Source organism: Protopterus annectens, chromosome 1.part1 (assembly GCF_019279795.1).
Source record: "Protopterus annectens isolate FY-2018-M chromosome 1.part1, PAN1.0, whole genome shotgun sequence".
NCBI classification, from domain to species: domain Eukaryota; kingdom Metazoa; phylum Chordata; order Ceratodontiformes; family Protopteridae; genus Protopterus; species Protopterus annectens.
This window is the reverse complement of record NC_056726.1, coordinates 1,416,009,413-1,416,035,369: the sequence shown is the minus strand read 5'-3', so window position 1 is coordinate 1,416,035,369 and position 25,957 is coordinate 1,416,009,413.

Below are 25,957 nucleotides of genomic sequence, written 5' to 3'. Positions count from 1 at the left end.
ACTGGCACCACAGTTGCGACAGTTGACAATAAAGCTGGATTTGGGATTTTCTGACTCACCCTTGTACTGCACTGAGCATATCCTTTTCATAGAACCTGCTGGAAAAATGTGGGGTCTCCCAGGAAAACCCATAGGAGATGCAGCTGCCATGTGCTTAGGCCTGCTTCTGCTAACCATGTATTGCCTGCTATCTACATTTGTTTTGGAGCCTGTTGAAACCATGCTATCACTTGCAAGCTTACTTGTGTGCCTTTCTGTAACTTCATGGATTTGACAAATCTCAATAGCTTTGCTCAGCATTAAATCACTGTCATGAAGTAAAATCTTTTTCACTGCAGCACTATTAATACTACACACATTAACTCATATTTTAAGTCACCAAACTAACACATTTTAGCTTTGTTTCTCAGGCTAGTAATGTAAGCTGCAAAAGTTTCCCCTGGTTTTTGATCTCTTGGGTAAAACAAATGCCTCACTAATGCAATATTTGTCTGGGGGTTACACATTTCCCTGAACTTGCACTTTAAACACTCGGGGTCTTCCCTTGATTCAGCCTGTACAGCAATATGATGGTTTTCACCTTCTCCTTTATATACTGCTGGTGCATACAGAAATGAATGCTCTGTTTCAATGGCCTCTGACCCAGCTAGGTTTAACAAAATGAATGTCCTGGTGTATGCATCCTTGTCAGAATAAGCTGCTTGTATAAAAATATCATACTCTTGCTCAAATATTCTCTAATTCTCCGCAATATTCTGATCAAACACCAATGGTGATGGTTTTTGAAATTACCAGTGAAGGCTTTTGCTAGTATGCACAAACACACACATATACATATTGCAGAAATTTATGCCAGTATTTATAACTATGTCCAATAGTACAACAAGCCTCTGAATATAAGCCTTTCAGTCACTGTAATACTCTTGAAATCACTCAACTGTAAGAAATCACCTCTTATCAATGTAAGAAAAATTTTAAACAATTGCATTGTGTGAATAAACTGGACAGCAAAAGCTCAGAGTAAGAAACATTTCAAAGTAACTGCACTTTGCAAATAACCAGTACACAGCACACTGAAACTTTCCCAAAATGGCTGTTTTGCTAAATAACTCTTTATAGTGCAAGAAACACTCTGTAATGGTGGTGCTTTGCAAATAAATAAAACCAGCGCAAGAAACTTTTAAAAATGGCTGTATTTTACTGTACTTTATGAAATATTTGCACTTTGCATACAAATACACAATTTGGAATAAATACAAAGAAAGTAAGCATGCACTGTAAGCACTTTTACACACTTTGAGATACTTCAAATAACTCTAGTTATGCCCTGAATATAATGCGAAATAGTGGTTATGCCAAAACACAGTACTTTGCCAAAAAACATGCAGTCACCTTGCTTTATTTATGCTTAATGTGCTCTTTCTGCCCTTATTATATTAATTTTGCCAGTTTAATCTTTTTCCATGCCCATTATACTTTTCTTGTGCTTGTTTTCCTCTAAATATGCCCATTTTACTTTAAACATGCTTATTTTACAATTCTGAGGTAATTCCAAATCCCTTATGTGCTTTTCTGATAATCATTTTATTAAATATCTTAATTTTAAACATTTTGTTTAATTCATAAACCTCTTGTGCCTCTTGCATGTTTAATAATGCAGTTTATGCCCTTATAATGCTCCATTTTATCTTTTTTATAAAATAAATTGTTTGTCCATTACCTTTGCTTCATTTCTGGCCCTTTTTTGTGCTTGTTTCTCTTAATTTACCTTCAGTGTTAACTCTGTACCTCATAGCTCTGAAAGGCAGTCTCTGGAGTCTCAGTTCTGACACCATGTCACTTAACCAGTCAGGATAAAATAGAGGACTCCTTGTGGGTTCTATTCAAGTAGCTTTATTATGTACAAACACATCAGGATAGAGGCTTAATACTTTAACTTAGATAAACTTATAAACAAAGTAGCTATTACACGCATACATTCTCACTTTCTAGCTGCACTCTCAAAGTGGCATTGAAGCTAGCATGTGCTTGCTATTTATATGCACGTGCTGACCTTGAAATGCTTCTTAAAGATACAACACATAAACACACACACACACACACACACACACACACACACACACACACACACACACACACACACACACACACAAACTATTCTATATCTATTTTAGCCATTCATTTAATGCCTACACAAAAAAATACTTTTTGACAACAATCCATATCATTGTACATATGATATTCAATCCAATCCAATCCTGTAGCTTTATTCAGATTAAGATCTTTCAAAACTTTATTTAGCTCTTTCATGTTTATATTTTTCTCCAAATACTTATTCCCCAGCATTCATGAAGCTTGCGCCAGGTGCAGGCATAGCGTCGGCGTTCCATCACTAAACATGGCCGGCGGGTGATCCAGGTATGAGCTGTTCCCAAGTGCACTAAATGTGTACGCTACACCCGCACAGCTCCCGGGCCCTGTATGCTAATTACCCCATGTGCAGCAGTGTAGTATGCAAATGAATTTATGTAGCGATCCAGGAAGTGGTGCAGGCGAAGTGTAAGCGTGCAGAAATGTAAACCGTAATAAATGGTTTACATTTTTGCAAACATAAAATTGGAGCCATGACAGCCGACCAAACACATATATTAATATATGCCAATGGTTAAATATATAGCCATTTGCATAAAAAAATGTACAAAATATAAAATTAACATTTAATATTTTTATTCGCATTATCGTGGAGTGGAAGCGCAGGACAGCGGCATGCAAATGGGATCGCAAGGAAAATAGAAAAATATAGAATAAAACTGCAATGTAATACATATCATGATTTCCCCATAATAGTCAATGGCAGGCATGCTACACCACACCATGGTGCAAGGATTGCTAAGGGGCTGTGACAATGTTATGCATGGTAGCTAGGAATTAGTAGGCAATGCCATGCAAATGAGAGGAGTAATAGTGAATCACAGATTCCCCACTGGTGTAAGGATGCACCTCACAGCATAGTGTTATAACACCGAGGTGTGCCCTTGAGATAAAGATGACATCAAGACAGGGGTGTGTCACCTTTGCTGTAAGCACATTGGTGCATTGCTAATCCGGTTTGCCCATAGCTATACAAAGCTGCAGGATAGGGGTGTGCTGAACTGGCTATAGCTTTGCTTAGCTGAGAGTACACAAGGTAAATGAGTATGCATGTGAACGGAGATGAAAACACACTTAAACTCGGTAAACAGGTTTGTGCAGCGGGCACTGGAACTGAAACAGGAAGGATACAGGAAAGAAATAAGGAAATTCTGCAGCAGGGAAATTGGAGTACAAATGACTAATTAACACCTAGGAACCTACAGTAAGCCATTGACAGCAGCTAACAAGGCTGCAAGCAGCTACCTGCAGAACAGGAAGGGGGAAGAGCTGTACTGCAAAGAAAACAGTAAAGTGTCACAGCAGAACAAAGCAGATTTGCATTATATCAGCTACAAGACACATTTTGCAACACATGACTGGGTAGGGAAAGTACAAAACAAGAAAGACGGCAGGTGGATGCATACCTGATAATGGGAGGGGGTCCAGGTTTAAAAGTGAATTAAAAGGCAACAGATTAATCAAGGCAGGCAAGCATAACTCCACACAAAAGGCCCCTCTTAATTAAGATACACCATAGCTGGAATTGCTGATACACACCCAATGACATCAACATCATCCATAGCACAATAGTATAATGTGTGAAAGCACCTCACACACACTTATGTATTCCCATACACTCTGCACCATTGGTGTATACATACGGGGAACTTTTAGTATGTACATGTTAGGGGCTGCCATAACTTTGATCCACCAGCATGTGTTGGAGACTGAAGGTGGTGTGGAGGGTGATGCACACAACCACCTCAGGCACCAGAGGAGGTGAAGAGTGTTCAGACCCAGGGTAACCTACCAGGGCTACATGATCTGGAGACAGTAGAGCATTATAGGGTGGACAGAGACACCCTACAGCAACTTGTGGGGCTGTGCTGGCCACACCTCAGAGCCAGAATAAACAGAGGGGAACCCATCCCAGTGGATAAGAAGGTATGTATAAGCCTGAGAATACTAGCTACAGGTACCTTTCAAAGGCCAACTGGGGATATCATGGGAATCTCACAGGCATCATCATCCAGGGTACTTCACATACCAATGAGCACATATACTTCTCCCGAACGCAGGAGGAGTTGGCCAGCAATATGCGTCTCTTCCACCGTGTGGCAGAATACTCTTTAGGTACTGGGTGCAACAGACTGCACGCGCATACACATCAAGTCACCACCCGGTGAGCAGTGTAGGCCCCACATAAATCACAAGGGATACCCCTCCATCAACTGCCAGGTCATGTACAATGCCCAAGGCATTATCATGGATGTGTGTGCTGGCAGCCCTGGAAGCTATCACAACTCCCACATCTGGCATGCCTCACAGCTGTATCAGGTATTTGTCAGGGGGGACATCCCATATGGCCACCTGGTGGGGGATGCTAACTATGCACTGGAACCGTGGATGATGACTCCCATCAGAAATGCACACACATCCATGCAGGAACACCATAATGAGGCATACGCACAAACCAGAATCATCATAGATCATGTGTTTGGGATGCTTAAATCATGGTTCCATTGCTTGGACATATCTGGTGGAGCCTTGCAGTACTCTCCAGGCACGTGTGCCCACATCTTCATAGTATGTGCCATGCTACACAGTATGATCCTGTGGAAACAGCTGCAGCAGGGACAGAATGGTGAAGGCCCTCACAGCCCACCACCATTGCCAATGGCCCCACAGGCACAGAGGTACTCAGACCATGAATATCCTGAGGCTGCCCCAGTAGGCAGACGGAGGCGTGACCAGTATGCCCATGCCTTGGCAAGGAAGGAATGTATAGCACACACACTGACTGTTTAGACAGCTAGGAACTGACACCTTTATCCACCTGCACATACAGTAAAAATGGACACACACACACACACACACACACACACACACACACACACACACACACACACACACACACACACACACACAAGACTACCTGTAAATTGTCATGTATAGGCAGTCTACTGTGTGCGTCCAACATAGGCAGCCCTCAACTATTGTACACACAACTGCTATTGGCACAAGGTAAGTCAACACCTGAACAGTAAATTTAGCTATCAGCATGTGCTGATACTGTATGTATAGGTTCATAGGTAGGTACTTGGCTAACTTCCCAAGGGCATTCATAAGCCTAGCCAAAATGTGTCAGCTTTTGCCACCCCATTGATTCATTAACTGTCCCTCTGTGGAGCAGAGCCAATGGCGGGATCCCTGGGGTGTATCTACTGTTCCTCATCCACTCTTCAAGGTTGTCTTGAAGAGGGTTAGTGAGGCACTCTGTATAATGTAATTAGGGATGTTGTTCCAAAGTATGGGGAGTGTCTGTGACAGGAATCCATCCCTCCAGCAACTTCCAGTTATTGTTGTGGCAAGGTTCAACTCACTACAGCATGTGGCTCACTGTGACATGGATTCCCATAGGTGGGGCATATCCATTAAACCTGAATTTGACATGGCTTTGCTGGCCAGCAGAGATCATCTCTGAGTAAATGAGATGCCACTGAGTAAAGCAGGAGTTTGTTCAGTATGACTGCATAGGACATATGTCTGAGGCCAGTAATCATCTTGGCGAGGTACATTTGTAGACCTTCCAGCTGTTAGAAGTGTCTTCTGAGGTACATCCCAAATGGGTTATTATACTCTATGATGGGACTGATGAGTGATAAGTAAAGGGGCACTATAACCTCAGTATGTCTAGATGCAAACCCTTTAGTAATCAGATGGCCTGCATAGAAGGATGTCCTAACTACTTTGGAGATATGATTGTCAAAGGATAGATCACTATCTACCTTAGTCCTCAGATACCCTATTATTTTGTCTGTATTAAACTGGCTGCCACTTATGTGTTAATGTTAATATGTGGGTGTTTAATTTTCCACAATGGAATGACAATGCAGTTTGTGACACTTAGCTGGAGGCCATGACTTTGACACCCTGTGTCGGTCTCTGTGAGGCCCTGGAAGGATGTCTGTGTCAGCTGGGCTATCAATTATGGCTCCCAGTTTGCAGTCATTAACAAACATGGTCTGCCGTAGTCCACATGTGTTTGCCTGTACCTCTGAGAAGTAAATGCCAAACAGTAGGGGTCCCAGGACTGAGTCCTGTGAGACACCAGTTGTGACTGGTTAAGAATTGGATCTGGAGGCTGCTAGTCGTAGGTTCTGTGTGTCATGTGGGTTCTGTGTGTAAGCCCTTGGCAACCCATCCTGTGATGCATGGGTTTATGTACAGGCTGGTGAGTTTATCAATAATACCTGAGTGGGGAATGGCGTCAAATGCCTTGGTGAGGTCCAGGTAGTATGTGTGAACCACATCTCCCCTCATCTAATGTCTTGGTGACTGTCTGTAAGACGTCAAACAAGTTCTGTAGGCATTAACTGCACTCAACCAAGATGACCTGGGTTGGGTCAATTGTTTGGAGGTTACCAATGTCTTTGTTAATGAGTGAAAAGAGGATGTGCACCATAGCTTTCCAGACCAGGCTAGTCAGGCTTATGGGGTGGTAGTTACCATGGTCAGTTGTGTTTCCACCTTGGTGAAGTGGAATAACTGTTGCCATGTGCCATTGTATGGGCATGTAGCCTGTGGAGAGGCTGAGGTTGAAAAGCTTAATTAGGTGGGGGGACAGTTTGTCTTGTAGTGTTTGCAAGATGCAGTCTGGGACACCATCTGCCTCCATTGACACTGTGTTTTGCTGTTAGAGTGGGCCATTTCCACCTGTGTCTCTGTTGTCTGGGATACTGTACTTTTCGGGTATTGTTGTGGGCTCTTTAGGGGGTGAAATTTGCACTGAATGTATCTGCAAGGATGTTGGCGATATCAGTAGGGTCAGTATATTTTGTAATATATTGCACCGGCACAGTGCAAATCTGTATGTTACCACTTAGATCCTTGACATAGCCAGAGAAGGCTTTGTGGTTATCTTTCGAATCCTTGCCTATTTTCCTGTTGATGTTACCCTTGGATGATTTCATGAGGGGCCTAAGTTTCTTACTAATACTGGTCACGGATGTCTGCCCTTTTTTGGGATTTGCTAGTTTTCTGGACTACTGTCCTACTTCTGTTTTATAGCCTGTGTATTCCAGGGGTCCACCAGACTGGTGTCCTTGTCTAGGAGGAGTGAGTCTTGGTTTACCAGTGATGGCACAATCCATACATCCTTGTAGGTCCTTATAGAGTGCATTTGTGAATCTTTCTGTAACTTGAGCAGTGTTTTCCCTTAGCGTGGGGGCTGTGAAACCCCCCCACCCCTGTCTTTAGTAGTGTGAATTTAGCTGTAGGAAAGGTATACACTGTGGATTCCATGGGTGGGGGAGATGGTTGCATGTGGAAATCAGTAAATAGTTCATGGTCAGATCTAACCAGTGACCGGTTTACCTCTGCTGTGGTGCACCTGTTGCCCATGTTGGTGATTACCACTTCTCATATGTTTCCACCCCTCATTAGGGAGTTTACCATCTGATACAGGGCATATGAGGTGATAAATTCCAGGAAGCACTGGGCCTGGAATTGAGTACTTGAGTAAGTTTCCCAGTTAATGGTAGGATAGTTGACATTGACCAATACCAGGGAGTGCAGTAGGACTGTCATGTTTTCCACTGTCTCCAGGTAGGTGGAGTAGTGGTCCTGGATCATGGAGGGTGATCTGTAGCAGGCCACAGTTTTGTGGCTGATGTTAGCTGCACATGGATGATCTCAGAGGTAGCATGCTGCCCCACTAACCTGGAGGTGTAAGTATCCCTGATGAATATGGATACACCCCCTCCATGTCTGTGTCAGTCTATGTTCTGTGGCCAAAATGTGTGGTATGACTTGTAGTCCTGTAGTGCTGGTGTGCTCTCAGGAGCCTTAAAACAGGTCTCAGTTACTGCACAGATGTTGACATTGTCCATACTGAGGAGTGCTGTGAGTGCATGCAAATTGTGATCACAACCACTGGCGTTGAGTAGCATAACCCTCATTGGTTCTGCTATTGTGCTGTTTACGGAGGTGGGATTCACCTTTGAGACTTTCCTGAAAAAGGCACCATGGGGGTGCCAATAGCCTTGGCCAGTATTCCAAAGCCTAGGGCTGACACATAAACCAGTATGGTATTGTTGCATGCATGTTTCCCATCTGTGCTTGTTTCTCATATTTCCTGTAGGTAACCTACTGGTAAGCAATAGAAAGCCTTAAACTTATACATGTCTTCTAGCTTCCAAGACAGGCTTTTGGAGTGATTATGTGTCAGTGTTCTGTATGTTCTTGCTGTATTTAACTGTTTTCTGACTACATGTTGATTTTCACTGTATATTATGATCTGAAAGCTCTGTTTATTCACATATTATGGCTGTAATGCCCTGCACTTTAGAGGTTCACTGATAGATAGTTGGCTATCTGCCCAAGGACAATTAGAAGCATAGCTACCATGTGTTGGCTTTCTCAGCACCATTGATGAGGTAACTGAGCCTCTGTCAAGCATAGCCAATGAAGTGATTCCAGACAGAGTTGCCAGAAGCTGTTGAAAACTGGGGTGGTGGAGGGTGATAGGGGCACTTAGTGATCTAAAGAGGGCATGTTAACATGAAATATCAACACAATTCTATTTCTCCAACAGGTCTTGCAGCTAAAAAACTGGAGAGGCTCCCCACCCCCTAGCTGTATGGTTCAGGGACACATGGTCCCAGGGGTGTATAGTCTGTTGCCCATTCACACATCAAGGTTTCCCTTGAAGTGTGTCAGCAAGGGGCTATGCCTAATGTAATTAGGAATGTAATTTATAGTCTCTCATTTCATTTGTTATATGTTTTTATTTCAAGAGTAAGTGAAGCTCAGTGGGTTTGGGCGCCCCGCCCTTTGCTTAGGCTAGCTTACACATAGAAATGATCTAAATAGGAAATAGGCAGAAGAAACGTTAATGTCAATAGTGTAATGGTTACAGCATTTGCATAATATATGTGCATTTGTGGTTCAAATCCCAATAAAGTCAGGGATGTTTATCATGTTAAAAAGTATACCTTAACCACAGCTTGTGTATTTAAGTAGTATTCTTCAGTATAATAAACATTTGAAACACCCATATAAACCCATGTGTGCTGGAGAATAAAGTCAATAGAGAATGTAATGTTATGTAAGCACATATTGAGATGTTACTTCACTGAAATGTATATATCCTAAGTAGTTAGAAGATGTGGCCGTGTTTGCACGTACAGGTTATAAGTTGTAAAGTTTGTTAAACTGCTGCTTTAATGTCACGCAAACACTTTTAACATGCTTACAACTGCTTAAATGAGTCTTATTCTGGAGAAAAAAAATTTTTAAAGCATTGCAGGCGTTGAAACCTGGACCATAAACACTATAGTCATGGGACTTACCACTAAGCCATCTGAGCTGTATACATGTGTCATGGTCTTTAGACTACACCTTATACTATAGGCATTCCTCAGTACTGACCACAAATGGGGCAGCCACTTTATGCACATATGTACAGTACATTGCAATGTACTGTAGTTTGTGAATCAACATATACAAGTTTACATATGTATAACTGTTACAAATTAATACTAAATATATATATATATATATATATATATATATATATATATATATATATATATATATATATATATATATATATATATATACATCACCGACAGCTTAAATAACCGACTCTGGCCGCGACATGCAAGTGCTAAATGGCTCTCTCTCTCCCATGTTCCAGGTAATATAAATAGTTGTCTGTCATCAGCATAGCATTATTTTCCTGTGAGTCTACTGTATGATTCATGCTGATGACAGACAACTATTTACATTACCTGGAACATGGTAGGAGCCGAGGCATTAGCACTTGCATAAGTGATTTGTGGTATGTCAGGTAGAACTATATATATATATATATATATATATATATATATATATATATATATATATATATATATATATATATATATATATATATATATATATATATATATGTATATATATGTATATATATATATATATATATATATATATATATATATGTCAGTGATGTCTGCAAATATATATATATATATATATATATATATATATATATATATATATATATATATATATATATACACACACACAGAGATACATCTATAGCCATATATATAAAATCTATGAACACACTTTGTGACACCGAAGCAATCCAAAGGAATTAAAGTATACACAAAACACATGCAGCTCTGGTATTATAACTATTAATATTAACTTAATTCACCATAGAAGGCATGGTTGTTGTGTACAAAGGGATTGGGGTGGGGGAGGAATGATGGGTAATGAAATTAAGCAGCAAGGAGAGCCAGAGTTGGATGTTCAATAAGTGAACTGGAGGGGGTATACATGGAGTGAGTATGGGGACAATATAAAAAGGACACAAAGCAAGAACCATTCTCATCCATAATACACCTTGTCAGGTCACATTGCAACACCTAATTCCACAAACATATGAACATTAACATGTATCATGCATATGTACACCAACTGACTGTCACATTTGTTTTCAGTAGTGAGGAATGCCCGTAGTAAAATGTATATTCTAAACACCATACCATTTATATGTATCTCAGCTGCCTTAGTGGTAAAGTCAGTGACTGTGGTGTTCATGGTCCTGGGTTCTTGACCTGCAAGGGCTGTTAATTTATTCTGAGGGCCAGAATAAGGGCTGTTGGATGTAGGTGGATTAAAGCAGTTGTAAGTGGGTTTGCACGGGTTTGCATGACGGTAAGTGGTGTTTAAATACGGTTAAACGGATAAGAGTTTCACAGGTTTAACCTTTGCTTAACGTCACGCAGACCACAGGCAAACCTACTTACAACCACGTAAATGTGCATTATTCACACTTTCCCCTGCCAGTGTCTACTCTGAGAGATAAAATAATAACCACTTCCAGGATTAGAACCTGCAACCATGCATACCATCCTCAGAGTAACCTACCACTAAGCTACCTGAGATGTTCTTATGCCAGTTGTGTATTCAGACAGGTTAAAACACAAAAGGGAGGATTGTGTGGAGATAGGACAAACCGCCATATACCCAATGAAAGATGTATGCTATATATATATATATATATATATATATATATATATATATATATATATATATATATATATACATATATATATATATATATATATATATATAGAGAGAGAGAGAGAGATAAAGAGAGATACAAAGATACATGTCGATATATAGAGATATACATATATATGTAGATATATAGATAGGTTAAAAACATCTACACATCTTGGAGGTATATATAAACGTATGCAATAATATATATTATCTATCTATCTATCTATATATATATATATATATATATATATATATATATATATATATATATTTATACACATACATACATACATGTGTGCATACAGCATTTGAAGTGTTCAAATCGGAGAATAACATTGACCATAGCAATCACACATTCTGCCACCCCCAAATAATATGAACATAACATATGAAGAGTATATGCCAATACAGTATTACAAATATGTTCTATGGACATGAGCCAAATAGGTTTATTCACCAACACAACTACAATGACTGCAAATATCCATGACAGAAATACACAGACATCTTTCATTTAGCAAAACGTTATTACATTCTGATGTATTGCCAAAAGGATTCAAGGACCAACAGTAGCTGCATGCTATACAGGAAGCATTTAACTTTGCCTTAATGAATCAGCCTGCAATTACCATAGTATTAGTCCACTAAGGGATAGGTGTTCACATAGGGAAGGAACCCCACACATATATAGAATATGTATAAAAGCGGTTCCTACACACCTGCATCTGCTATGTACACCCACCAACATCTTCCCTACACCCAAACTAATTACAACAATACATACTGTCATACCATAACCAATCATTAAACCACTGTTACGACATCTGCTGAAACCTTAACATACACAGACACACTGACATGGCCCTATGTGAAATAGTTGCTGTTATACAATGGAACAGCTACTGATGTTACAGGGTTTGTTTGAACTATTCCCGTTTCAGAGGGGTGAAAAGTAATTACATCAGGAAGTGTTACCAATTACTGATTATCAGCACAGTATGATACACATTTACACCAAACTAAAGATGTCTGGTGAGCACACTGTAAACCCCCTAACATCATATGCATAGCCATGCAGCCTTGAGCTGGTCAAACATCCTGGCCAGACTGAAACATATGCAGAAGTATTAGGTACAGACAAACCCTGCACAAGTAGCAATGTTCAGAAATATAACAGCAGTACTCACATTTAGACCAAATCCTCTGGGTATTACACGCAATATATTAGTGTTTGTCTCCATGCAGCTGTTGCAATAGATTTCAAACAACACTTCCAGGCTGTCTTCCTCACAAGTAAGGCAAAGGGACGACACCCAAGTGTAGTACTCAATTATACTCCACTGTTGCCATGGTATTGGCTAAGGCAGTAGCTGCACAGCTGATGTGCATGTAATTAACTACTTTGGATCACCAATTGGTGATCAGGATACATATGTTACTGATCTCTAACTATAAAAGGATGCCTTGTCACACCTTCAAACCATCTGTATCTACCTGCAAAACAGTACAAAATACCCGACAGCAGATTGAAATGCAAACCGAAAACGAGTAATATACCAGTCAATAACACCTCCAATTACTAAGAAGGTATGTGTAACATTTAGTATGTCTGTGTATGTAGTACCTGTTCTGTAAGAATTACGGTGTAATCAATGCATATAGTGGAAATAGCTATCTTGTAGTGATGTATTGTTGAACAGTAGTAATACTTGTAGTATTCTATGTGTGTACTGCTGTAGGTCACAGGGCAAGCTCCTCATACACCACAAGGTATGATATATATGGGCTTGGAACTCATCAATTCTCTTCCAGCCACTGTCAGTGTCAAGGCTGGTCCAACAAGTATGTGCTATAACAGGTGATAGTATATATCGATATATTGTAAGAGTAGACATATGTGTGAGTGTAATAGTGAGATGAACATGTCAAAGGTGGGCTTACTGTGCAAATATGATTTGCATTGTGGGATATTGTGCCAATAACTGTGTAATGTACAGTATTTTAGGCAGATCTGTATTCCATTTTACATAGCATTTCTGTTATGTTATGCAAACATTAGTTATGTCTATTGGCAATTACAATACTCATTAACAAGATACATATGACTTGTATTCATCTGACAGTTTAGCAGCATGATAGCAATTAAAATTGGAAAAGCTAGATAACTATCCATGCACATAACACATATAATATCCACCTCTCTAGTATCATTTGCAAGCAATAACAGCTGTGCATGTGTACATGTTATGCAAATGTGTAGTGACCCTTGTTACAGAGCTGGGCCAAATGGCTATGTGCACACCTACATAGAGTGGATATTGAGAGTAGAGACACACTGGTTGAACTTTCAGGTTTGTGTAGCCTAACCTATCATTGCCAACCTAACAGCTGCTTGCAAATACTGTATGTAAGTTTGTGTACAGTACTGGTAATGAAACAGGTTGCATATCATCATTAAAGCCAGTGTAACATCTGCAGTAGGAGTGTAAGATGTAGGAGACTGCTGCCCATGTGTAATAGCTGCTTCATAGGTGATGGCTTACACTATCTGATTATATCCTGATCATGTTGATAGTTGCAGCAGAGTCTATTGATACATGACTCTGTTTAGGGAGTGGGTGTCTGTGCCCAACAGAGCTCATGGTTCTGTTGGATATGTGAGTATATACCTAGAAAAGGATACAGACCTGTTGACACTTGCATCATCTGTAATCAACTATTAGGATGTGATGTGCTCCTCAGAGGAGGATTGCTGTTAAAGGTAGCTACTATGTTTCTGTAATAGCCAGTGTTGTCACGTCCATAACACAAATATTTACTTGTGAGCATCACTGTCTAAAACATCTTCATAAGCAATAAGTAAACTAAATACAGTACTCAGTACTTGTGGTACTGAATGCTCATACAGGCATGTCCACTAGTCAACTGGTGTTTACTAATGTGACCTTTGTGTATGTGGCCATCCTGGGGGAATGTAATCTCTATGCCATGTACACTGCCAAACCCACCTAACACCACACCCCACACATTGTCTGGGATGCAGCTACAGGAGTAAGCTGGAAGGCAGTCCAGTCTACAGCCATGACTGGACTGGGCAGTCATGAGGTGTAGGTTAACACATGTATCTCATCATCACAACCAACACATACCCTTACTAGAACACAGTAAGGACACCCACACATACTACTAGAAATCACACACATTCACAGAGGCTTCTAAGTATCTGGCCAAGCAAGTGACCTCCCAAGCTGGAATAGACAAACAACAAAATACACAAACTGTATGACATAGTTTTGCAAAATTGTGCCACACCTCAGAACACGTGGCCGGAAACATGCCCAACAGTACTCATTTGTGAATGCAAACTCTAGCACTATGATACACACCAAGCTATACAAGGGCAAACATACTGTCAGCTGCCTGTCTGCCATGATTAGCTACATACCCATACACTCAGACCACCTTTTGAACTATACACATGGCTCTGGCATATTCCATGTTGTTGTGCAGGACCTGTGATGCAGTAGCCTGGACTGCATGGAAACACACATGTAGGAACTGTCAGATCTTGTAGCCCATGCAGGTCTGTCCCAAGGCCTGGGTAGCATTCTGTCATTGGCCAGAATGATACTGCAGTACAGGGACAACATGATTGGATTCTAAAATTGTCTAATGTACTGGTGAAATTCAAAGGGTATCCAATATCTCTCTTCCTGGGATAACATGGTTGACAGACCATGATGCTTTGACAGACAGGGCCTGCACCTGTCACCCCTGGGAATCTGGATACTGGCTAGGGCTCATGCTTCCCCTATAGTGCCTTCATCATGCAAAGGTCAAGTGAAAGTCCACTGCTGTAACAGGGACAGCCAAGCAATAAACTGCAGGTCTCACTACTCAATGATACATGTCAGAAACTCAATATGGACTCAAATATATCAATCCTTAACATGGAGAACATATCTGTGTAGTGACTGAGATATGGTTCAAAGCACCGGAGAGCACATCTGCATGATCATGTTATAACACATACCTCACCTTTTGCCCATTATCCTTTATTGGAATACACGGGCCACAGGTGTGTCCATATTCCTGAAGGATATGCAGACCCCCACGCTAGTTGCACTTGCATAACTTCAGATGCATTATGCTGAGCAACTACCTTTGTGCCAAAGTGGAATCCAAAATTGCACCTTGCGACAGATCACCCACCATGCCTCTGAATTCCCAACTGTCATATTGTGCTGTAATGGGGAATAGTAGGTTTGAGACAGCAAACCATAATAATGGCTATCCCATTATGAACTGGGAAGACTCCTCATGTACCAACACCTGTGCTCAATGCATGTTGGATTTCACCAACCCCAATGACCTGGATCACCATAGTCACACAAACAGAGCTAACAGTATGCTACACATAGTCAGTCTCCAAAGCCAATGTTATGCTTCTTAAGAGTGAAGTGGTGACTGTCATGGCACCCATGCAGATGGACAATGCATGTCCAAATACTGAATCCTATACATAAGTGCAGTGATTCTGCCATTGAAACGGATCCAAGATTCAACCAAACACAAACAAGAAGGCAAACTGGTGGTACCCTGCCTTAAACTGTACCACAGAAGGTACTAACTGTTGCAAGAGTGAACACACATGAGTGGAGGTGATCCCTGGTCAGCCACAGTAAGCTGCAGATACACCATATAAAACACAAAACGCTACTGTGAAACTAATCAGCCACATATTATGAGGCCAACCACAGGGCATTCTATACCTGTGTCATAATCGTAATGGCAACAACAAGACCTGCCTTGCTTCACAGCACTATGGCATGAGAAGTACTGCACCTACAGAAATAGCACCTGTTCATCCAGATAGGGTCTTGGACATCCTAAACCCACTCCCACCTCCCCCAACAGGTACACATACTTATATATCCATGTACACTACAGAGCCCCTGTAATAACTATGTAGGTACAAGCTGCACTCTCTAAAGCCATACATACAGCGTTCATGGGACCTGTCAACATCCTATCTTGTATCCTACACAAATGTCAGACCAATGTGCTCTCCACATACACATCATGTTCAATCATAGCTTCATGTCAGGGTGTGTACCCACTGAATGGTGCACAGCAACAGTTATCACACCCCACAAAGGGGGAGACACCACTGACAATGGGAAGTAGTGCACTACTACCCTGATGAGTCTGGTCTGTAAGGCCATCAACAGTGATCAACTTATCTGATGTGGTCAGTACAGATGTAGATGAAAGTAAGGTTGATTCACACAGAATATCATGACCTTGCCAGGACTTAGGACACCATCACCCATACTGTGTTCCAGCTACACTCAGTAAACTAGGTGTATATTCCTATGTCACAGGAGTGGTTGGTAACTGGACTGCTGGCAGAACCAACACTACAGAAGGTGTCTGACTAATACATGCACATCAAACCAGTGCCAGCTACAGTAATATAGGGTTAATTCCTGGTACTCCCCCTCTTTGTTATCTATACCACACAGACTAACACAGAAGGCATCTGCCTATTGATGTTTGCAAATGACTATGTGACTATGAACTAGGAGCAACAGTTGACTCAATGAGTGCTGCAGTCAACATACAGAAGGGACTTTGTGGGTCAGATATGTGGTGTGTGATGTATGGCCACAATCTGACAGCTAAGTATTGCATTGTCATCCCCTATGTTAAAAAACCTGTACCAATGAACTACCACCTATGCATTGGTCAACATTATGGAAACTGTGTGTGTATGGGATTCAGCTGGACAGTAGTCTTTCCTTTGATACTTACTTCACCACACCAGTCAGGTAGTTGTAAGTGGTACCCCTAATCATGACAGGGTGCCATCCATGAATATAGAGATCATTGCTCACACATACTCAACACTCAAGTGACCCATAAGAGATCACAAATTTCCTTTAAGGGTTATTGGCCATGTTCAGATGGCCTACACTGGCCTTCCCAATCCCTAGCTGTACTATGTAGCATGATGCCTACCCTGAATAAAGCCATGTCCAACCCAGAGATGTTGGACATGCTATGCTTACACATCCTGATTTCAAATAAACACATACTTCATGGACATTCACCTTTCTAGTACAGGAATCACAACATGCCTGACAGATCCCTGTCACATACACTTTACATACTCCTGCCATACTATGCATCCCTGTCCAGAAAAGCTGCACATTGCCCCTCTCTGAGACATGGTGTGATGTCCGCATGGCAAATATATCAATAACCCTGTGGATCAGTTCTGTGGCACTGCTTGATCTGGCCATTGAAACTTACCTGACTGTTGGCTACAGCTAGGTAACCTTTCAGCCTAGGCTCATAAATGGCCCAGGGCATATAGCCTGCTAGTTCACTATGACCTGACATGTTATATTTGATATCCAACCCTGCAAATACCATGAAGCTAGCCATTGTTCCATATGTGTCACATGTGCAACACAGGTAATACATTGCAGGTTGCTAAACAGCTGTAAATTGCCATGTAGATGTATATGGCAAAACACATACATGTAAAACTTTCTGTGAGCAAGTCTGCAGGGTCACAGGTCATGTCCACTAAGGCAGTGTATTACTATATATGTGACATATACAGAGCATTAAGGTGTATTGCATTAATGTGAACATATACAGACATGTGCTGATAGGTAAAGATGCCAGTACAGGCAAACAGACATGCCCACATCAAGACAACATCCACATGGAGTATGAGCAATGCCATCAATTGACACACACATATATGGTGATAACATCAAATCACCAGTAACTGTCAAATGTGTGTGAGTTATACATGTGAGTGGTTTTAGTGTCATGTAGATTTGCAAAGATATATTTGTAATCTTAATAAATGTGATACACATGTATGTTCAGCTGTATTTCTGTACTTCGCTGTGAGTTACTGTGACCTGTCTCCATCATTATGTCTTCCAGGTATGCTGCGTGCCAGGCTGCCACCATACATAGGCTTAGAGGATGAGGTCCTCATTCCATACCTCCTTGACAACCATGAAACACTCTTCAGCCATGTGCTACAGGATGCACAGCAGTGGGATGCCCAGTGGGAGGAACTCTGCAAGAGGGTAAATGATGTTGGCGGCCACAATTGCACCTATCAGCAGGTGTGCCGACACTGCACCAACCTCATAAGATGGGCGAAACAGCATGCTAATGCAATCACCAGGGAACAAGGTGCAACAGGTGGAGGGCCACTCATCTAGCTCCCACTCACATGTACTGAGGAGCTACTGGCCAACCTGGGGACACCTGCAGACCTCCATCCACAAGCTTTAGCTGGTATTGTGGAGGTGGGTGTCTCACAACCACCGAACCTGGAGTTGCCTGGTATTTCATATAGTTACATGTGTTACTGTACAATATGTAATGTAACATCATATGCAAGGCATGTATCCACACATGCCACAAACTATAGTTTGCTACTCTATGTATGCACAGATGTGCATACTCCATAATATAGTCTATTGTACTGGCTTATGTGCTAACATGCACATTGCACCCTGTAGCTATCACGCAGGTGTAGATAATGATCTTACTGCTGTGACACTCCTATTTAGATGCCGCTGGCATTTCACAGCAACATCAGCCTGTTGCAGGTGAGATTGTTATTATTTACCAGGCTTGATTATGCACAGATCATATTAATTGCATGCTATCTGCCATGTGGCCATTTAACACACGTACACATAATGTATGGTGGTTCTGTTTATGTATACAGGTCAGACCTGCAATACATCACAGTGGTTACCCATGTGGAATAACTGAAGACTATATGAAACACCTACACTAAACCTTGCAAACTGTCATTGCCACATGTGTGGACAACTGTGAATACAATGGTGGAGGTGTGGTTCACTGTAGGAACATGTACTACAGATCAGCTTTGCACACGTGGGGAATACAAACAGTACTTTACAGAGAGCATATGTGTGCACACACTCTAAATGTTGTGAAACTGGAGTATGACCTGCCCACAGGATTCACCCTTGTGGATTATACCATTGCTATGAATGTCTTACAATGTCATGTGCTATCTGACATGTCCATGACATTTAGTGGGCTGACTGCAACACTGCTTAACTATCCTGCAAAACATGATACCTCACATCCCAAACATACCACCCTTTGTCTGCATAACCCTGTCCTCAGTGGAGCATATGAAATCTATGGGTGTATGTCATATGGGACAATACTGACATGTGAAATAGATGCCCATCACAACCACTGGTCAAAACATGTTTACACATGGCCATGGAGGATGGCCAGAGACATGAAGCAACACACACAGTAGAAGTGATGTACATGTGTGTACACCCTGTTGTACATTGGCTCGACACATTACAACTATGGCCTTTGTGTAATGGTGATATTGCAGATATGAAACACTAAACATCATACAGGCCTGTGCACAGCTTGTGTAGGCATGACATCAAACCACCACATAACATGTCTTGAACATCTTGAGTGTGTCATGACATGAAAGCATTCACCCATACAGTATCCAAATACATACATGTGTTGCACAACATACACATACAACCACATCAGGCCACAGATACAGTACATTCACCTTGCTGGTGTCAGACATCACTGTCTTGCTTGATCCTCGTGTGTGAGGTAGACAGATGGCATGTGGAACATGAAGTACTGCTAAGTTAGCTATGTCTGGGCATAGTTGCCAGGCATCAGTAATATGGTTGCAGATGTGCAGGGGTGTCATCTGTATACCCTTCAGTGACCTGTGTCACACATTCCACATTAGGGTTTGGTGTGTATACACCTCAGTGATGTGGGTCACATTTCACATGATATGTGTATTGTATCTGAACACAGTCATGGCTATGAACTGTGTCTGTAACTCTCACTGTATAGCAATAGTAAAGCCACATGATGTCCTGCAATGGCTATGCACCTAAGCTCAATATGCAGTATGTCACTGCATATTTGTAGGGGGGACTGACAACATTGTGTCAGCTGAAGGTCCATGTTAGTATAACACGTCCCTGCATTGGGACACCATTACCTCATTTTATATTTGAAAGGACACCATTGTGTTAAACATGTATGCATGTCATTCAACATGTCAGCACAAGACATGTCATACTACATGTGATTGGCAAGGTCATATGCCACACATCGGGTTGGTGTACTGTTAACCTGTGCTGGTCTGTGGCACCATTGCAAAGTAGGGACAGCCATGTCAAACATGTGTGTACAGCCACATGCACATTGTCTGTAGACTCAGCTCAGGGTAGGCAGAATAATGTTGAACAGACATGCACTGCTTTGGGGGAAATATGCAAGCTAGGGCTCAGGAAAACATAGTATTCACTCAACATACCCTTCTGCTCATGTTCTCCTCACACATAGGGGCAGTGGCCAACACAAAGCATCAGTGGCAGATGTACAAAGGTCAGCAATGGTCTGTTAACATTTGGGGCATGTTGCACAAAACATGGCAGTGTGGTGCAACGATGCATACTGCATGCATTGTGTTGCAGGTTTGGGGCAAATCCTACTAACACAAATAGTGCAAAACAGGGATGTATGCTAACTGCTACTATAATTGTGTAAGATGCATGCCTTCTGCTATTACACATGCATGCTGTTGTGTACAACTCAGGGATGTATGATAACTACCACTATAATTGTCTAAGATGAATGTCATCTGCCATATCACATGCATATTGCATGCCGTTGGGTGCCATAGCATGTGTCTCAATCTGTGTCTCTGTCTGTGTCCCTGTCTGTGTGTCTGTGTGTCTGTGTATGCTGTGCAGTATAACTTGTAATGTACAGTTCTTGTCTGCCCCTCACAGGTGGTGATGTAGATGCGTTGCTCTCCTGCTGTCCACCTGATGTTAGTGTCCCCACAGACTCTAGCAGTTATGATGAAAGTATGATTGAGGCACAGGCAGGGATGTCAGTGGCTGATTCTGTGCCATTGGTTGCCATTCCACCTGTATCCACCTCATCCCCGTACACAGTTCTCCTGCCTACACATACCCCATCACCAGTGGCCATAGAGGAAGGACAGTTGGTGGGTGGTAGCATGGAACAGGGAAGTGTGGAGACTATGGAAGGTGTGCCTGCACACCATGATCCCAGCCAACTGACTGGTGATGTCCCACACAGGCATGTGCCCAGTGCTGCTCGTAGGAGGACCACTGGCCAACATGCCACCTCTATAGACAACACAAAGAAAAAGAAACTAAGGGTAATGCTGCTCAACACCAGAAGTCTAAACCTCAAGATGCACACACTCGAGGCTCTCCTCAGTATGGAGAATATCGATATCTGTGCAGTAACAAAAACCTGGTTCAAGGCTCCTGAGAGCACCCCAGCATTACCAGGTTATACCTCATACCATGCTTTTCGGCCCCAAAACTCGGACCGAACCACAAAAGGAGGAAGAGTATCCATATTCATCAAAGATTCCCACACCTCCAGGTTAGTGGCACTGCATGAAGCATCGGAAACCATCCATGTGCAACTAACAGCGGGAAAAACTGCCTTTCAGTTTGTAGCCTGCTACAGACCACACTCCCAAATTCAGGAACCCCACTCGGCTTTCCTGAGAACACTGGAGAATATGAAGGTCTCTCCAAACACCATTATATTGGGTGACTTCAACTACCCAAACATAGACTGGGAGCACTACTCAAGCCCCAACACCCTCACCCAACGGTTCCTAGAATTTATAAACTCAAATGCTATGGAACAACTGTTTACCACTCCCACAAGAGGGGAAAACATATTGGACCTGATCATCACCAACATGGGGACGCTATGTCCCATACCAGAGGTATACCCCTCATTGGTAAGATCTAACCATATATTAATCTCACTGGACATCCATATCCCGTCCCCACCACCAGCCAAGGAAACCACGGTGAAGAACATCTCAAAAGCAAACTTCACACTTCTCAAAACTGAGGTGGAATCCTTCAAAGCCCCCGGGCCAGTGGAAATACAGCCCAAACCGCAGAATCCTTTACAAACACTTTCTATGGACACCTACAGGAATGCATGGATCGTGCTATCCCAAATAAAACCAAGACTCATTCCTCCAAAGGCAGGAGACCTGTCTGGTGGACCCCAGCCATAAATAAGCTATACAACAGAAGGAGGAAGCTACTACATGATAGAGCAAAATCCCCAAAAAGGGAAGGCATCTCTGATCAGTACTAGCAAGAAACTACGATCCCTCATAAAATCATCTAAGGCCAGCTTCAAAAGAAAAATTGCACAAGATGCTAAAGATAATCACAAGGCCTTCTTTAGTTATGTCAGGAACCTGGGTGGCAACTCCCAGATATGTTCTGAGTTAGTTCAAAATGACAAAAAATACACTGAATCCACAGACATTGCCAACATTCTGGCAGACAGGTTCAGTGCAAACTCCCCCCCTTCCCCCCCAAAAGAGCAAATGTCTATCCCAACAGAGTGTAGCCTCCCTGACATCACAGATGCACAGGTGAGAGCTGCCCTCTCCAAAGCAAAAAATACAGCATTAATGGGACCGGATGGTGTCCCGGGCTGCGTCTTACATGAACTCCAAAATGAACTGAACCCTCACATAAAGTCACTGTTCAATCTCAGCCTTACTAAAGGATATGTACCCAAGGAATGGCGTACAGCAACAGTGGTCCCACTACACAAAGGAGGTGCCACAATGGACCCCGGAATCTATCACCCTATAAGCCTGACTAGCCTGGTCTGCAAAGCATTGGAGCGTATCATCATGAAACTCATAAACAAAGACATTGGGAACCTCCGAACACTGGATCCTACCCAATTCGGCTTTGTTAAGGGCAGATTTTGCCTCTTGAACCTGGTCAACTTCTTTGAAACAGTCACCATTGCCAAAGATGAAGGGAAGGTAGTCCACACAGCCTACCTGGACCTCACAAAAGCCTTCGACACAATACCCCACTCGGGCATCATAAATAAGCTCACCAGCTTAAATATCAACCCCTATGACACAAGATGGGTTGCAAACTGGCTCAGGGATAGAACCCACATGGTCAGAATTGCAGGTGCCATGTCAGAATCTAAACCAGTTACAAGTGGCATCCCACAAGGCTCAGTCCTGGGACCTCTCTTGTTCAGTATATATTTCTCTGAGGTACAGGCTAACATGGGAGGACTATGGCTGATGAAGTTCGCAGATGACTGCAAACTGGGTGCCATAATCGACTCACCGACTGACACAAGCATCCTCCAAAAGGGTCTCACAGAGATGGATAACTGGTGCCAGAGCCATGGCCTAAAGCTAAATGCCAAAAAGTGCATAGTCATCCCCTTTGAGAAAAACAAAGTGCCCACAAATTACCACATAGGTGGTAATCCATTAAGTACGGAAGAAGTAATTAGGGATTTGGGGACCCAAGTAGATAGCAATCTCTCCTTTGACAATCATGTTGCCAAAGTGGTTAGAAAGACCTTCTATATAGCCCAGCTTATCACGAAAGGGTTCACATCTAGATCAAGAGAGGTCATTGTGCCCCTCTACTCATCATTCATCAGGCCCATAATTGAATACAATGCCCCATTTGGGATGTACCTTACCTGACACCTGCAGCAACTGGAAAGACCCCAAATGTACTTCACCAAGAGGATCAAGGGACTCAAACAGATGCCCTACGCAGTTAGGCTACTCAGTTGCTTACCGTCTACTCAGAGGCGATCTGTGCCTGATGTACAAAGCCATGTCCAACCCAGAATAAATGGACATGCTCCACCTCAGGAAATCCAAATCCCTTAGAGCTACATGCTCCAGGGACTTAAACCTCAGCACATAAATAAATAGGACATGCTGGAGGGACATATTTATATCCCAGAGGCTCCCCTCACTCTGGAACAAAATCCCAATCCATGTTAGGCAGAGTCCCTCAATGACCCTCTTCAAGAGAAATCTTGACGAGTGGATGGGAGATTGTAGGTTTACCCATGGGATCTCTTCTGTGTCCCTACTAGACAGAGGCACAGTAAACTAACCTCAAAAGGGCTATCTTCTGTGACCTACTATACAGAGGCACAGTCAACTAATCTAAAAGGGTGGCGAAAGCCAAACACACTCTGGCTAGGCTTATAAATGCCCTAGGGCAGATAGCCTAGTATCAACCTTTGAACCTATGAACCTATGCCCCTGCAAGACAAAGCACATCAGCTGGTGTCACTAGATGCATGTTTCAGGCTGTAATGGAGGCACAGGCACATGCTGAATGGCACAACAGAGAAGATCTGAGTCTTCAGAGGGCTGCTGTTCCTTCTTTAACTGATAACATCCAGGCAATTGCAAATGCTCATCATCATCTTGCAGATGTTTTGGATAGACAATTGGAAGACATGGTGGGAGTCCTTGACCGTGGCATGTCAATCATCGAGCATGGAATGTATGTGCTGGAACATCTGGTGGGAGTGAGCATCAGGCATGTGGATGTAGGCCAGCTACATCACCTGTTGAAGGTCTACGTAAACATGCTACTTCACATGCCCACTTCCATAGTGGTGGTAGCAGCAGCATGCATGCGGCCCTACATGGTCCCAACAGGGACATGGTTCCAGTGGACATATGTCATCAGACAGTACCTAATCTGGAGCTCTGCCTGGTAGTGCCTGTGCAGCCCCTGGCAGGCGCAGGTCACATGGCCGTGGTCGGACACCATGAACTGTGAAACCTGCTCTGTACAGTCTGCACTTGTCAATAATACCCCTGTGTAGGCCAGCCACATGCCAGACCTGTGTACACACATACATGCACACACCAGAAACAAATGTAGGGCACCGCAACACACACACGCATAACATCCACACACGCCCAATGAGATCAAAGACCCTAACCCACAAACATGATGTCATCCAATGGTGCAGCCCAGGTCTCTGGCAAACATTATCACCCTGTGCATATGATGATGGCTGTGCCACATCCCTGTCATCCACACGATCTGTGCAGGGACATGCTCATATGGTCTGATGCACAGGGTGAACATACTAGGAAGATAATTGTAGATTAATATTGCTGAGTAGTCTTGACAGGCAGCAGACATACCATGTATTACAGTTTTAGAATGCATTTTGTATGTCTGACAGTATGTATCATGTGTAACAACAGTAACTGCATGTTGATCTTGATGTTCTTCCTTCCTCTTTCAGGTATAATTGCATGTGCCGGGGGATGTCAGTGTTTGCGGTTAGTGTCCCATATGTAAATGTTAACTACTCACAGGTCCATATGACAATACCTGCATGCACTTTTTAGCTTCCACATCACAGTTATAATCTCCCAAGTTTCAATTATGTTTACTTATCTAATGATCCAAGAGCATGATAACTGTGTAGTAAGCTACTGTGTTCAGAGCCGTCACATCCATAGTAGGTGACATCATAGGTATAGTTACCTGGAGCAGGGAGAAGGTAAAAGAATGGTATAGCAGATGACAAGGGTAAAGACCAGTGGAAAAAGTGGCTTCTCATTGGGAAGCGGTAATACTCGCTCTCATGACAGGATGCAAACACAGACACACCCACACACTAAGGGATTCAACGACACAGTAGCACACACTCAAACACATACACACACACACACAGACACACATACACACACACACACACACACACACACACACACACACACACACACACACACACACACACACACACACACACACAGTTGCCAGTGTTGGGATGACAACCC